Source organism: Rhamphochromis longiceps, linkage group LG9 (genome assembly GCF_057381845.1).
Source record: "Rhamphochromis longiceps isolate RC_006_pf linkage group LG9, R_longiceps_female_GT1.1, whole genome shotgun sequence".
Taxonomy (NCBI): Eukaryota; Metazoa; Chordata; class Actinopteri; order Cichliformes; family Cichlidae; genus Rhamphochromis; species Rhamphochromis longiceps.
In genome coordinates, this window is record NC_140565.1 from 10721259 (window position 1) to 10737780 (window position 16522).

Consider the following 16522-nt stretch of genomic DNA (forward strand, 5'->3'; position numbering starts at 1 on the left):
CGTGACAATGACCCCAAACAGAGCCAGAGTAATAGCTTCAGAACATGTACTGAATGTGCTTTATTAAAGGGTTTTTATCAGACTGTGATTTACGTTTACTTCACCTTATGTGTTCATTGTTGAGTAAAAGCTATTGATACCAATTATTTTTATACTATATCCTCACTTCACAGTGAGAATCAAAATCTGTTTCTTCTTTCTTTTGTACTAAACATGTTCTCACACTCTGGAGCCATTTTGGTAACATCTCCAGGCACTTATTTGTCCAATTATTTTTAAGCTATATCTATATTAACTTTAATTTCAGTGATCATAAAAGTTATATACTAGAATAAAAACAGTTTTAAAGTTTTAGAATAGAATAGGATAAACCTTTAATACTGCACAGATGAGAAATTTGGGTGTTACCCAGCTCTTATGGCAAGGGGAATATAAAATATAAAATTGAAAAATTTATAAATTATAAAATTTGCTGACTTTGCACCAAAATGGCTCCAGAGTGTGAGAACATGTTTAGTACAAAAGAAAGAAGAAACAGATTTTGGTTCTCACTGTGAAGTGAGGATATAGTATAAAAATAATTGGTATCAATAGCTTTTACTTTTACTTTTACTGTTAGCGCCGGTGTCCTTCTATTATAGTGATACTAAACAAGGCAGGAAATTATATTTTTATTCTACAAAATGAAATGAATGTATCTACTCTGCAGAAGTGTTTGTGAATTTCAACAGATCGATTAGCTTGCTGCATTATATGTATGAACTGCATTTTTATCAGTTGCAGTTTCACCATCTCAGTGCCTAATGCTTCCCTCTTGTGGTGTCATGGTGGTTAGAAATAAATATGATATGTTATATGAAGTATATAATAAAAGCAAAGGCTTCACGTAAAGAGGGATTGGGACAGCTTTTAAGCAGGGTGACCTGCAGTATCCCACTGATTAACAGCCTCAACTGACACGTTCATGATGACTTTTGCTTTGTTCCCATTCCTCAGATCGATTTTCCCTTTATAAGGTTTGCTAAACCAGATGCTATATTTATGCTAAAAGTGGCCATAAAGAGTAAGGTCAGAAGGAGGAAAGGTAATACAGCAATGAAGAATAAAGGCAAAGTCAAAGACCGATTCCAGCTTTAAAAGCTATCTATGTATTTTTTTGTACATAGATTTATATGAAAAAGATGATCTGATTTCTAGCAGCAAAGGGCACATGCAAAAAAGCATTGGCAGGATAAATTCAGTTAAAGCAGTTAAATCAGTGCAAAGGTACAGAAAAATACTTATATTAGTTTGGAAATCAACAAGCAAAGAAATCCAGATAGATGTGATTTTTCCCATTCAATAGTACTTTTAATGTTCATAATTAAAAATGCTTTTGATTAATTTTGTCAGTAGGAGTAAAAGTTTGATGATTTTTTTCTCAGTTTTACTGCTCCATTAATAATAAGTGTTTAATAATTAATAATAAGTGAATCCAAGTTTTACCCCAATGTTTCCACCATTCCTCTCACCTAACCCTCATTTCCTCTTCAGGCCTTGCCTTTCAACCACACACACCCTCTACAGCAAATTAACAATATCTGAAAGTCATGTCCTTAAGAAATAAGAGGGGAAAATCGAGTTAAGACCCAACACAGGACCTGAAAGGTGCATCTAGCCCTTCAGCTGATTCATCTACCGTTTGCTGAACCCTTGTCAGAAATTGTTAGAAGAAGAAGAAGCTATTCTTAAGGATGGGAAACTCTTGATTGATGGAATCTTGAATATAGAAAAGTAACAATGGATTTTAATCCACAATGTAATGCCATTGGGAAAGCATGTGATTGGCAAATGCATCATTTTTCAGGATAGCAATGATCCCCAAAATACTGTCAGTACAGTAAAAGCATACCTGGATAGAAAAACATACAATAGAACAGCATCAGTCATGGCTTGGCCTCCCCAGAGCCCAGACCTCAATATTACTGAAGCAGTGTGGGATCATTGTGACACGAGAACGGAACAAAAGGCGGACAACACCCAAAGACGTGCTCTGAATATCCTTCAAGAAGCCTGGAAAACTGTTCCTGTGGAAATGACAAGAAAACTAGAACTGAAGAATAACAGTTACAATGCCAAATATTGACTTTCAAGCTTGTTATATTGTTATAAACTCTATTTTACGTATATTTCCATTTATGTTTGCACATGTTCAATAAAATCATTGCTCCTGAGGCAACGAGGAATGGCTAAAGATTTCTGCCACTACTCCATAACAAACATCAACTAAAAGTGTTTGATAAATGCATTCTATTTGCTTTTTTAAAAATCACAAAGTGAGAGATTTTTTTTCAATTTAAGTGAGCATTATGTTAATGTTTTAAATGTCATGGCATAGGATCAGATCGCTTCAAAGTAAATTATATTTTGAAATGTACAATCCCTTAAACACTGTGTCCTGATCTTGAACTAATAACTACTGAGATCTCAAGTCTACTGCATAATAAGACAAACAGCACCATTTAGAAAATTTCTTTTTATTGCAAGTATTCTTAATGCTTTGATGTTTTGTACAGATTTTCATATTTACAGTGATAATTAGTATTCGTCTAATAAATAATACAACTGAAAGTCATTCTCTAGCCTACATGTTTAAATATTGCACGTGCAAAGTATGTATAATATGTGCTTGTCCAATAGATATGCTGTCTTAGCAGCTATTTACAATGTTACATAAGAAACAAATGTGGGATCCAACCACCATGCTACTAAAGAGACACTGTGCGTTTCCCCTCCAAAGCAAACCCTCCACTTCAGTGATGGAGTCATGCAATTATTCTACTGGGGTGAAGACAGTTTAATTACAGCATCACTGCAATAACAGTATCCATCCAAAAAAAAAAAAAAACATCAAATAAAATTTTAATTATTTCTAAATAAGAAATTCGTGATAAAACAGTTTTCCAATTAACCACTACATAACAGTAGTGTCTAGTTCTTATTTGGTAGGAAATGTCCACCAGTGCTGTAACGTTTTCAAAAATAATAGTAAAAGAAAAAAAGCATTTTGATGAAAAACTAAACCAGCGTGACCTACTGTACAAGTTTGTTTAGGCTGCTTTTGCAGCAGTGCTCTTTATAAAGTCTCCAGGGTGTGATAGTAATAAATCATCTGTGAATGAAACCTTTTACACGTTTAAAATCACTTTGTCTGCCATAGGCAAGAAATCTGTTCCTATAAATACACCGTTTAATTATGTGTTCGCATTGCAACTGCTGCTCTGCCAGAAGTGTAGGTAGAGCAAAGTCAACCTATACATTATACATATCCTCATATTTGAACATTCAATATCAATATATTTTCCACATATTGTGAATATAACGCTGAGTGTGCAGAGAGGGAGAAACACGCAAACACCGTGACGAGACAAGAGCACGGGCAGTGTGATGTTACTTCACCTCTAGATGGCACTATTGCACAACCTACAACCTTCTGCATCGTTTCACTGGAATGGATGACAAGTACAGTGCAAAAACAATAACAGGAACAAACTGAGTCCGATATGATATACATATTTATGCCAAAAAAAAATGCCCGTTTGATCTTGTGTTTCCATGTAGGAACAGGGAAAAATGTCTATATTGTGTTGTCTGGTTCACCTCGGCAGAGTTCTATGGCTTTGGCAGGAGGGTTGAGAGGAAACAGAAAGGGCCTTTACCGCCTGCACCTGGCATGTTTGTGATGAAGCAGCTGCCTCTACTCCTGCTGAGCCTCCTCCCTGTACCTCTGAACCCGAGTGAGCAGAGAGCACCGACGGTCATGCACACACACAGATACTGTACACTTCAACAGACACTGGAGATACAAATGATGGGCCATTTGCTAAACCTGCAGCACACACTGCTTTCTATGTGAAAGAACCATTCTGTGAGAAAAACTCTACTGCTCATTTGATCTATGACCTCTGAAAAACAGTTCATGATTTCCATTACTATTCAATTATAAAAAAAAAAAAAGTACATTCCCTGGGTTATACAGCACTGATATGCAAAGCTTAATTGTATATCTGTAACTCTAGAACTGCAGTATTTATAGTTTTCTTAGTTTAATATTTCAATTTCATATTCTTCTTCTAAGTATAAAATCCCTTTTGTTATATTTGTCTCGTTAATTTAACTGAAATACACTGAAAATTGCTCACAAATTAAGGTTTATGTGTCAATACAAATGCAGGTTTTATTGCTGGGAGCTTCCCGTGATGCACTGACTATTTCTTCTTCCATGACACTAATGTTTTGTCTTTGCTTCATCATTTATGTACTGTACTGTATCCCCAGTTTTCCAGCGAGGGCTGCGTACATTTTGATTGCATTAACGTTTTTATCCAGCCTTTATGTGCAAGCTTGAGCTGCAAAATTCAAATGTAGTTACTGACAGGCCAAAGTGCAACAGGGAAGAGATTAAATGGGATCAAAGGGAGTGGCATTATAAATTCCTTCCTTCCTGAGATTCAAATCCTCCAATCAAAACGGTGCCAGCAATGCAAAGACAGATTTCTTTAAAGGATTGCACACAATAACAAAGTCAGTCGTTTATTTATTAAAGCACTGTTAATAATTTTAGTTGCTGCTATTTCAAATAAATGTTTGGTACAACAAATTTCTCCGTGTTCTGTCTCAGGCTTTATTCGGGCCCTGGTACTAGAGCTATGGTCTGTTCTTGAGTGCAGCAGTGACGACATCAGAGTGGTCCGTCCCAAACCAACTCCCATTGACCCCACAGATAGGAGTTGCATTAAGGTATTGTATGTATGTGCGTGCGTGTGTGTGTGAGAGAGAGAGGGAGAAGGAGAAACTTCCTGGAGCCCACAATGCCCCAATTTTTAGATATCTACATAATAGTACAGACACAGATCTCTTAGAAGTTTTGCTTTTCCATCATGTTTTTAGCTCACTGGTTACAAAGGTGTTTAAATTGATTAAAATTAAATTGATTCCAATTATTATTAACCCAGGACTCAGAATAGTGGTCCATGTGTTGCTGTGATACCAGCAGCCATGTAGAAAATTCACTTGTGAATATTCATATTTAAGAAACTGGCAATAGTGATTTTGTTAACAAGAAAGGCTTTTTGCTGATTGGTTTATGGGTGTCTGGGCAAATAAGCCTTACTTTCATAAGACTGCATTTTTAGTTATGTTTTTGGCAGAATTTCTCTCAGGAAAGCTTCAACAAGCTCCAGCGTGAGCCTGTCTGTGTGTGTCTGATGCTTGGCCTCTGACAGCAGCCAAGTCATCTCTCTCAGAGAGACTAGCCAAGTGAATACGGACAGCCAGTGATGTGTAAACTGTGTCCTGCCACAGGCGACTTTAAAGTCTGCCTTATCAGTGGGTTATACATATATGCTGAGGTCAAAGGAAAACTAAATATACACACACCAGCACTTTGGTGAATTAACTCGAGTCTTTGCTTTAATCTGTGCTAAGTACAGTAGGAGGTTTGGTAGTACATATGAAGATAAGTTCACACATGCACAGAAACATCAGAAGACACATGAAAGTATAGATATTTCTATTTTAGAAAAAAAAATCCATCGTATCTTGTTTTTTTCTTTACGTTTCTTTGAAGCTGTTTAATATAATCTAAGTTGTAGCTCGTTTGTGCAAGTGTCTCTCTTTTTTTCCTTTGATGCTTTTGATGATATATTTTCCCTGTTCTACCAGACCCAGTGAAAAATGCAGGGAGCTTTCCTGTAGTTTAATATTCTTCAGGCTGCAATAGGTTTCTGCTCAACCACTCTGCTCAGAATATATGTCTTATTCAGTTTTGAGAGTGTGGTAAACCATGTTTTATCTTTGCAATCATAAATTCTTTTTACATTTTGTTTTGCTTTGAATACTACAGATATTATTTGTCATATTATCGGTAGTGTTTGTAGTTGAATAGTGTTATATTATTATTATGTGTTAGGATTTGATCAATCCATGACGTGCACAAATGCATTCACAATGGTCTTTAAAAGCAAATACATTTTTTCTCTCTAACAGCTGCTGTATTTACTTTCCTCTTCAGTCCTTCCTGTACTTGGTCAACCTCCTCTCCTCTTCCCAGTCGGTGTGGCAACTGCTGGGCCGACAGTCTTTGGCCAACAAAAGCGAATACACCCTGAGGGAGATGCCAACCTCCATACCTGTAAGTGTTTTTCTTCTTCTTCTTTTCCACACACTGCAGTTTTTTTTTGTCATCCATCTGAGGGCATGTTTGCACTTTTTATTTGGCCTCCAAACACCACCCACCCATTTGTTTTACTTCAAACGCATTCAAATAAACCCTCTCACACTGAGACTGATATACGTTCTCCACCTTACCCATTGTAAATTTCCACACAGTTTTCGTTTTGCACCCTATCCGGTGCATTCTTGTTCAAAGCCTCTCATTTTACTCCACAGGATTTGATTGACAGACTGATTGCCGTGAATTCGGATGGGAAGATTCATTCTCTCTTCCACTACGAAGAGAGTCACACATTCGGCCTAAGGTGGGATTCATTATTTTTTTCATATTACTTAACATCAGTGGGGAAGTAGACGATATCAGATTATCACCTGGTGACTGCACACACACTTCAGCCTCTGGCAATAGGAGACTGGCATGGTGACGTAATCGGCCTTAAAATGCGGCCTTTAAGGCTGCAGACCCTGAATTGGGATACAGCCTCTGAATCGCTGCATCTTGTAGCTGTGTCGTCTTAAATTGGTCATGTGATTTTGACGCGCCGGCGCGTCCGGCAACCCCAGAGGTTTAACTTAATATTTAAGTGTCTCTTGGTTTTAGACTAGTTGTTTAGTCTAATTTGATGTTTTAAACCAGAAAAGGAAGAAGAGGGCTTAGAATTACAGGTAAGAACTGCTCAGTGGTATGTGATAAACTGTAAATGTAAAGCTTACAGGTCAGTCCTCATGTTTTTAAATCAGATTTTGAGTCTGTACATGGCACATTATGCTTTTGCATGTTGTGAAATGTGCTGCAAAACAAACTGAGGTAAACTAACTGGTTTACTGTGATGGATTTAAAGTGTGTGTGACTGGTGCGCAGTGGCTGTGGTGCTCACGGTCAGAGTTCAGTCACAAAGAGGGTAACAGAGATGAATTTAAAGTTAAGGTGATGGTGCTTAGATTCATTCACAGACTGAAACCTTCACACCAACTTTATCCTGTGTCTCTTAGTTTTAGACTAGTTGTTTAGTCTATTTTGATGTTTTAAACCATATCACAGGGTTTTTACTTCACCATTTACGGGGTTTTAACAAGCAAACAAAAGACAGATCGTGATGTTTGAAAATGTTTTGGAAATATTCTTTAAAGATTAGATGTAAAATACGCAGAGGACAAATTCAATTGGTTTATTAGTTTATTACATAAGTTGAAAAAAAGTTAAACAAGTAAATAAAGAAACAACGTAAAAGAAAAGTAAACAAAACAAATCGGTAAATAAAGGAAAATGGTAATAAGAAGGGGAAAAAAAAGAAAAGAGAAAACCCCAACAATCCCCTCTGAGCAAGCACTAGGCGACAGTGGGGAAGAAAAACTGCCTTTAAACGGGCAGAAACTTCCGGCAGAACCAGGCTCACGAGGGGCAGTCAACTGCCGGGACTGGTTGGGGTGAAAAAAGATGAAGGAGAGAGGGAAGAAGTGTTAGGAGAGAAGGGGAGAGGAGAGGTGAAAATTAAGATGGAACAGAGGTGGAGGGAGACGAGGTGACGTCAGCAGTAGAAAAAATAGAAAGAGTAGAAAAAGCAGGAGTGTCCCTCCTCCAGAAGAAGCGGAAACGTTTTTTCTTCTTTTCCATGAGCTTTTCCACGACCACTTTTTTCTCTAGGATGAGGGTTCTCAACTGATCGGTTGTTTCTTCAACTTCCTTCTCAAGTTTCTGGCATCTTTGCTCCATTTCTTTTAATAGATTGCACTTGTCTGTATTTTGCTGTTGTTTTTCCTTGTGCATCTTTTCTAACTGCTCATTTCTTCTTGTGATTTCTTGAAGCTTACGCTGCAGGTCTTCATTTATTTTCTCTTGTTGCTGCTTTTGTGCAAGCATTTCAGCGTTTTCACACTTCAAGTTGTCTGAGTTCAACAACATCTCATTAATGACCTCTGAGTGTTTTTTCGCCATTTCATTGATCCTACGCTGCATCTTTGAACGTCGTTTTTCCAATACTTCTCCTTCCAGTTCAGGTGTTCTGTCCTTCATTGTATTAATTTGTTCAGTTGTAGATTTCTTCTCTCCAAGTCCTGGAGAATACGTTTTTTTTCTTTTTCCTGTTGCTCTTTCTCTTGAAGAAGCTCTTTATTTTTGCACTCTGTTTCATCCAGCCTGACTGGATTTGGATTTATTGAAGAAGGACCACCAAAATCTTTGTTCTATTTGGTGTACATGTTAAGAGTTGCTGGACTAACAGTTGGTTTGATTTGCTTCAGAGAATCCTCAAAGTCTTTCATCTTAATGTTGCGCACCTCAGCAGCAGCTATAACACGGACTTGTTCTGGTGCCAACTCTCTTATTGGGCCAAGTGCAGCATCTTTGGCTAATGCTGTCAAATCGCTCCCTGAATATCCTTCAGTCACTTTTGCAAGACAGGACAGTTCGTCTTGGCTCAGTGGACTCCCGTGCGTTCCCAAAAGATTTTTCAGCAGCGTAAATCTTGTCTTTTCATCGGGTAAGGTCACATATACTCTTTTTGCAAAGCGCCTTAATATTGCTTCATCGAGCTCCTGGGGCCTGTTCGTTGCTCCCATTACAAGTACTCTGTCATCCTTTCCTGACTGCAACCCGTCAAACTCAATGAGGAACTCAGTTTTTAAACGGCGAGAGGCGTCGTGCTCCCCCTCCCTCCTTTGACAGAGCAAGCCGTCCACTTCATCGATGAAGATTACTGAGGGCTGTCTCTCTCTTGCAACTGCAAAGAGTGCTCGTACGAGCTTCTCGCCTTCTCCCACATATTTGGAGGTCAAACTAGCAGCACTGATGTTGAAGAATGTTGCATTAGACTCTGCAGCAACTGCTTTGGCGAGCATGGTCTTCCCATTTCCTGGTGGGCCAAATAAAAGCAAGCCACGTGCAGGAGCTCTCAGACCAGTAAAGAGATCAGGTCTTAAGGCAGGAAGGATGACAATTTCTTGAAGTGCTTGCTTTGCCAGATCCTGCCCTGCGATGTCATCAAATGACACAGTCGCTCCACTGTATACAATTTCATTTGTAATTAAGCTGACCAGTTTACTGTCCACATTCTTTTTCATATCCCTCTTCGGGGGCTGTTTCACAGCTGCCGGTCTTCCATTCTGAGTTTTTCCCACCCGAGCGGTTTTCTTTGCATCAGTTATTCTTAATGGAGGTCTTACAGAAGTGGAGGGTCTGATGGTGGTGGAAACACCTGCGGGTTGACTTTTAGGAACTGACTTTGGCTTACTTGCAATTGTTTTGGTCGACATTTCTCTTGCGCGACTTCCCCCCTGTTCACAGTCATAACACGGTAAACTAGTCATAAACGAAAACGTTTAGGCTATTTATCGCATTTAAAGGTCTTTCTTTGGGACAACGTCACAGAACACAGAAACGTCACAGGGCTTTGGAGCGTGATGTTACAGAGGTTTACAAATACTTTCAAATATAGCTCTGGTCGAACGTTTGAAGGCTGCGAACAAACTGACTAAAACTTGCTGCTCCTGACCCCTATTTATAGAAAAACTTCAAAGGCTCAAAGGCATGTGCTTGTGACATCATCACATGTCCTTGTGACATCATCACATGTCCTTGTGACATCATCACTCTTCATGAATCAGATTGTCACATGACATTTTAGAATGGGGATGTTTTTTTTTAAACCGTTTTCAAATTTAACCCTCTGTGGTCCAGGGTATAATTGGCCGTTCTTGACTATTTTTGATTTTACCTCTATATTTCACCTTTAAAATATGTTTTTCTTGCCTTATTTGGCACCATTATTTTCAGCACAACCTCAAATATCTGAAATTTGAGTTATTGTTTTCATTTTGGTATACTATATTAGCACAGTTGATCTAAATTAATAACACAATAAATTGTGTGTGCATCTCCTGTTTTGTCATGGTTGTATGTCCCGGTTCGTGACAGGCTGCATGAGCTCATCTGGTGGGAGTGTAGTACTGTAGTATTTCAGGCATAAAAACGTGGTTTTCACAGACCTTGTCACAGGGTCTGAGTCTAAGATTCAAATTGTAAACACACAAACACTCAGGCTTGCTGCAAACCTTAGCTGATCCCCCGTGGGCTTAATTTACTGCCATTGTTTACGCACCATTGTAATTGCTTCTCTAGTTTGGCATTACACTTTAATTATGGAATGTAATTATATTTTGTCTATTTTTAGTTGTGGCATTGTGTTGTAATTAATGAAGGGCCTGCACACTCCAATATCAATTTACAATTTAAATTCTCCACAGCATGTTTAACTACATTATGTTGTGCCTTTCCAGAATCCCAGATTTACTTACACATCTCCCTTTATGATACATTAGTACTACATTTGACCTAAACCTTTTCCATCCTTTTTCCAAACTCTCATTCATTTTTTACCTGATAACCAAAAACTGTGATAGTGAAAGGCTGAAATATTTCTAGGGGTATGAGATTTCTGTGTGTTTTCTGTAGGTGAGCAGCTGCGAGAAGTTTGGCTACGGGGTGATGGTGACACAGGTGGCAGCAACTGCTCCGGGAGTTGTGGCTCTGCACAGTTCAGGTACTATTGCAGTTATTTGGACACAACAAACACTTGTCAGCTGTGATGCTTAAGGCTTATATTATAAGTTGTTGTTGTTGTTTTTGTGTTGTCGGTATAAAGGAGACTTAAGGCAGCTTAGGGAGAAATGTATTTGTCAAACCGTTTTTGTTTGGGTAAGAAAGAGTAAGAAGAGGCGTTCTTTTTTGATAAATGGATTCACATATCAGTTGTATACTGATACTAGGTTTATCCATATGCAAAAGGCTCCAGGAAATACCGTACTCTTGTCAAAAGAGGTCAAAAAATGAAGCTAGTGAACAAATATTTTAATCCTGCATTCTTTCTATTGGCTAGAAGGGGCGACTCAACTGGTTATGGGAAAAGAAGTCTGATTACTTATCAGCCCTTCGCTTATAACAGCACCGCTGCGTTCTGAAACCTATTCTCTCCTATGACTTTACCCACGCAAGAACAGTTCCCTGCTGTGTTGAGCAGCGCTGGCTGTGGAGCACTCATGTGTTCCATGATGTGACATATGTTTGTGCCATCGATAAAAAGGCAGTCTGACAGAAAGAAGGATGACCTCAAAAAGTGATATAGTCCAGACAGAGCTTACAAATGATGGGCCATTTGCTAAACCTGCAGCACACACTGCTTTCTATTAAATACTGCACGTGCAAAGTATGTATAATATGTGCTTGTCCAATAGATATGCTGTCTTAGCAGCTATTTACAATGTTACATAAGAAACAAATGTGGGATCCAACCACCATGCTACTAAAGAGACACTGTGCGTTTCCCCTCCAAAGCAAACCCTCCACTTCAGTGATGGAGTCATGCAATTATTCTACTGGGGTGAAGACAGTTTAATTACAGCATCACTGCAATAACAGTATCCATCCAAAAAAAAAAAAAACATCAAATAAAATTTTAATTATTTCTAAATAAGAAATTCGTGATAAAACAGTTTTCCAATTAACCACTACATAACAGTAGTGTCTAGTTCTTATTTGGTAGGAAATGTCCACCAGTGCTGTAACGTTTTCAAAAATAATAGTAAAAGAAAAAAAGCATTTTGATGAAAAACTAAACCAGCGTGACCTACTGTACAAGTTTGTTTAGGCTGCTTTTGCAGCAGTGCTCTTTATAAAGTCTCCAGGGTGTGATAGTAATAAATCATCTGTGAATGAAACCTTTTACACGTTTAAAATCACTTTGTCTGCCATAGGCAAGAAATCTGTTCCTATAAATACACCGTTTAATTATGTGTTCGCATTGCAACTGCTGCTCTGCCAGAAGTGTAGGTAGAGCAAAGTCAACCTATACATTATACATATCCTCATATTTGAACATTCAATATCAATATATTTTCCACATATTGTGAATATAACGCTGAGTCCTGCCTGACAGCACATTCCCATGAGTGTGCAGAGAGGGAGAAACACGCAAACACCGTGACGAGACAAGAGCACGGGCAGTGTGATGTTACTTCACCTCTAGATGGCACTATTGCACAACCTACAACCTTCTGCATCGTTTCACTGGAATGGATGACAAGTACAGTGCAAAAACAATAACAGGAACAAACTGAGTCCGATATGATATACATATTTATGCCAAAAAAAAATGCCCGTTTGATCTTGTGTTTCCATGTAGGAACAGGGAAAAATGTCTATATTGTGTTGTCTGGTTCACCTCGGCAGAGTTCTATGGCTTTGGCAGGAGGGTTGAGAGGAAACAGAAAGGGCCTTTACCGCCTGCACCTGGCATGTTTGTGATGAAGCAGCTGCCTCTACTCCTGCTGAGCCTCCTCCCTGTACCTCTGAACCCGAGTGAGCAGAGAGCACCGACGGTCATGCACACACACAGATACTGTACACTTCAACAGACACTGGAGATACAAATGATGGGCCATTTGCTAAACCTGCAGCACACACTGCTTTCTATGTGAAAGAACCATTCTGTGAGAAAAACTCTACTGCTCATTTGATCTATGACCTCTGAAAAACAGTTCATGATTTCCATTACTATTCAATTATAAAAAAAAAAAAAGTACATTCCCTGGGTTATACAGCACTGATATGCAAAGCTTAATTGTATATCTGTAACTCTAGAACTGCAGTATTTATAGTTTTCTTAGTTTAATATTTCAATTTCATATTCTTCTTCTAAGTATAAAATCCCTTTTGTTATATTTGTCTCGTTAATTTAACTGAAATACACTGAAAATTGCTCACAAATTAAGGTTTATGTGTCAATACAAATGCAGGTTTTATTGCTGGGAGCTTCCCGTGATGCACTGACTATTTCTTCTTCCATGACACTAATGTTTTGTCTTTGCTTCATCATTTATGTACTGTACTGTATCCCCAGTTTTCCAGCGAGGGCTGCGTACATTTTGATTGCATTAACGTTTTTATCCAGCCTTTATGTGCAAGCTTGAGCTGCAAAATTCAAATGTAGTTACTGACAGGCCAAAGTGCAACAGGGAAGAGATTAAATGGGATCAAAGGGAGTGGCATTATAAATTCCTTCCTTCCTGAGATTCAAATCCTCCAATCAAAACGGTGCCAGCAATGCAAAGACAGATTTCTTTAAAAGATTGGACACAATAACAAAGTCAGTCGTTTATTTATTAAAGCACTGTTAATAATTTTAGTTGCTGCTATTTCAAATAAATGTTTGGTACAACAAATTTCTCCGTGTTCTGTCTCAGGCTTTATTCGGGCCCTGGTACTAGAGCTATGGTCTGTTCTTGAGTGCAGCAGTGACGACATCAGAGTGGTCCGTCCCAAACCAACTCCCATTGACCCCACAGATAGGAGTTGCATTAAGGTATTGTATGTATGTGCGTGCGTGTGTGTGTGTGAGAGAGGGAGAAGGAGAAACTTCCTGGAGCCCACAGTGCCCCAATTTTTAGATATCTACATAATAGTACAGACACAGATCTCTTAGAAGTTTTGCTTTTCCATCATGTTTTTAGCTCACTGGTTACAAAGGTGTTTAAATTGATTAAAATTAAATTGATTCCAATTATTATTAACCCAGGACTCAGAATAGTGGTCCATGTGTTGCTGTGATACCAGCAGCCATGTAGAAAATTCACTTGTGAATATTCATATTTAAGAAACTGGCAATAGTGATTTTGTTAACAAGAAAGGCTTTTTGCTGATTGGTTTATGGGTGTCTGGGCAAATAAGCCTTACTTTCATAAGACTGCATTTTTAGTTATGTTTTTGGCAGAATTTCTCTCAGGAAAGCTTCAACAAGCTCCAGCGTGAGCCTGTCTGTGTGTGTCTGATGCTTGGCCTCTGACAGCAGCCAAGTCATCTCTCTCAGAGAGACTAGCCAAGTGAATACGGACAGCCAGTGATGTGTAAACTGTGTCCTGCCACAGGCGACTTTAAAGTCTGCCTTATCAGTGGGTTATACATATATGCTGAGGTCAAAGGAAAACTAAATATACACACACCAGCACTTTGGTGAATTAACTCGAGTCTTTGCTTTAATCTGTGCTAAGTACAGTAGGAGGTTTGGTAGTACATATGAAGATAAGTTCACACATGCACAGAAACATCAGAAGACACATGAAAGTATAGATATTTCTATTTTAGAAAAAAAAATCCATCGTATCTTGTTTTTTTCTTTACGTTTCTTTGAAGCTGTTTAATATAATCTAAGTTGTAGCTCGTTTGTGCAAGTGTCTCTCTTTTTTTCCTTTGATGCTTTTGATGATATGTTTTCCCTGTTCTACCAGACCCAGTGAAAAATGCAGGGAGCTTTCCTGTAGTTTAATATTCTTCAGGCTGCAATAGGTTTCTGCTCAACCACTCTGCTCAGAATATATGTCTTATTCAGTTTTGAGAGTGTGGTAAACCATGTTTTACCTTTGCAATCATAAATTCTTTTTACATTTTGTTTTGCTTTGAATACTACAGATATTATTTGTCATATTATCGGTAGTGTTTGTAGTTGAATAGTGTTATATTATTATTATGTGTTAGGATTTGATCAATCCATGACGTGCACAAATGCATTCACAATGGTCTTTAAAAGCAAATACATTTTTTCTCTCTAACAGCTGCTGTATTTACTTTCCTCTTCAGTCCTTCCTGTACTTGGTCAACCTCCTCTCCTCTTCCCAGTCGGTGTGGCAACTGCTGGGCCGACAGTCTTTGGCCAACAAAAGCGAATACACCCTGAGGGAGATGCCAACCTCCATACCTGTAAGTGTTTTTCTTCTTCTTCTTTTCCACACACTGCAGTTTTTTTTTGTCATCCATCTGAGGGCATGTTTGCACTTTTTATTTGGCCTCCAAACACCACCCACCCATTTGTTTTACTTCAAACGCATTCAAATAAACCCTCTCACACTGAGACTGATATACGTTCTCCACCTTACCCATTGTAAATTTCCACACAGTTTTCGTTTTGCACCCTATCCGGTGCATTCTTGTTCAAAGCCTCTCATTTTACTCCACAGGATTTGATTGACAGACTGATTGCCGTGAATTCGGATGGGAAGATTCATTCTCTCTTCCACTACGAAGAGAGTCACACATTCGGCCTAAGGTGGGATTCATTATTTTTTTCATATTACTTAACATCAGTGGGGAAGTAGACGATATCAGATTATCACCTGGTGACTGCACACACACTTCAGCCTCTGGCAATAGGAGACTGGCATGGTGACGTAATCGGCCTTAAAATGCGGCCTTTAAGGCTGCAGACCCTGAATTGGGATACAGCCTCTGAATCGCTGCATCTTGTAGCTGTGTCGTCTTAAATTGGTCATGTGATTTTGACGCGCCGGCGCGTCCGGCAACCCCAGAGGTTTAACTTAATATTTAAGTGTCTCTTGGTTTTAGACTAGTTGTTTAGTCTAATTTGATGTTTTAAACCAGAAAAGGAAGAAGAGGGCTTAGAATTACAGGTAAGAACCTCAGTGGTATGTGATAAACTGTAAATGTAAAGCTTACAGGTCAGTCCTCATGTTTTTAAATCAGATTTTGAGTCTGTACATGGCACATTATGCTTTTGCATGTTGTGAAATGTGCTGCAAAACAAACTGAGGTAAACTAACTGGTTTACTGTGATGGATTTAAAGTGTGTGTGACTGGTGCGCAGTGGCTGTGGTGCTCACGGTCAGAGTTCAGTCACAAAGAGGGTAACAGAGATGAATTTAAAGTTAAGGTGATGGTGCTTAGATTCATTCACAGACTGAAACCTTCACACCAACTTTATCCTGTGTCTCTTAGTTTTAGACTAGTTGTTTAGTCTATTTTGATGTTTTAAACCATATCACAGGGTTTTTACTCCACCATTTACGGGGTTTTAACAAGCAAACAAAAGACAGATCGTGATGTTTGAAAATGTTTTGGAAATATTCTTTAAAGATTAGATGTAAAATACGCAGAGGATAAATTCAATTGGTTTATTAGTTTATTACATAAGTTGAAAAAAAGTTAAACAAGTAAATAAAGAAACAACATAAAAGAAAAGTAAACAAAACAAATCGGTAAATAAAGGAAAATGGTAATAAGAAGGGAAAAAAAAAGAAAAGAGAAAACCCCAACAATCCCCTCTGAGCAAGCACTAGGCGACAGTGGGGAAGAAAAACTGCCTTTAAACGGGCAGAAACTTCCGGCAGAACCAGGCTCACGAGGGGCAGTCAACTGCCGGGACTGGTTGGGGTGAAAAAAGATGAAGGAGAGAGGGAAGAAGTGTTAGGAGAGAAGGGGAGAGGAGAGGTGAAAATTAAGATGGAACAGAGGTGGAGGGAGACGAGG

General features: G+C 38.6%; 1 pseudogene; it reads right to left on the reverse strand.

Moving 5' to 3' along the window:
- Positions 1-8334: 8334 nt before the first annotated feature.
- LOC146661715 (spastin pseudogene) lies at positions 8335-9465 on the reverse strand (annotated as a pseudogene).
- Positions 9466-16522: the final 7057 nt, after the last annotated feature.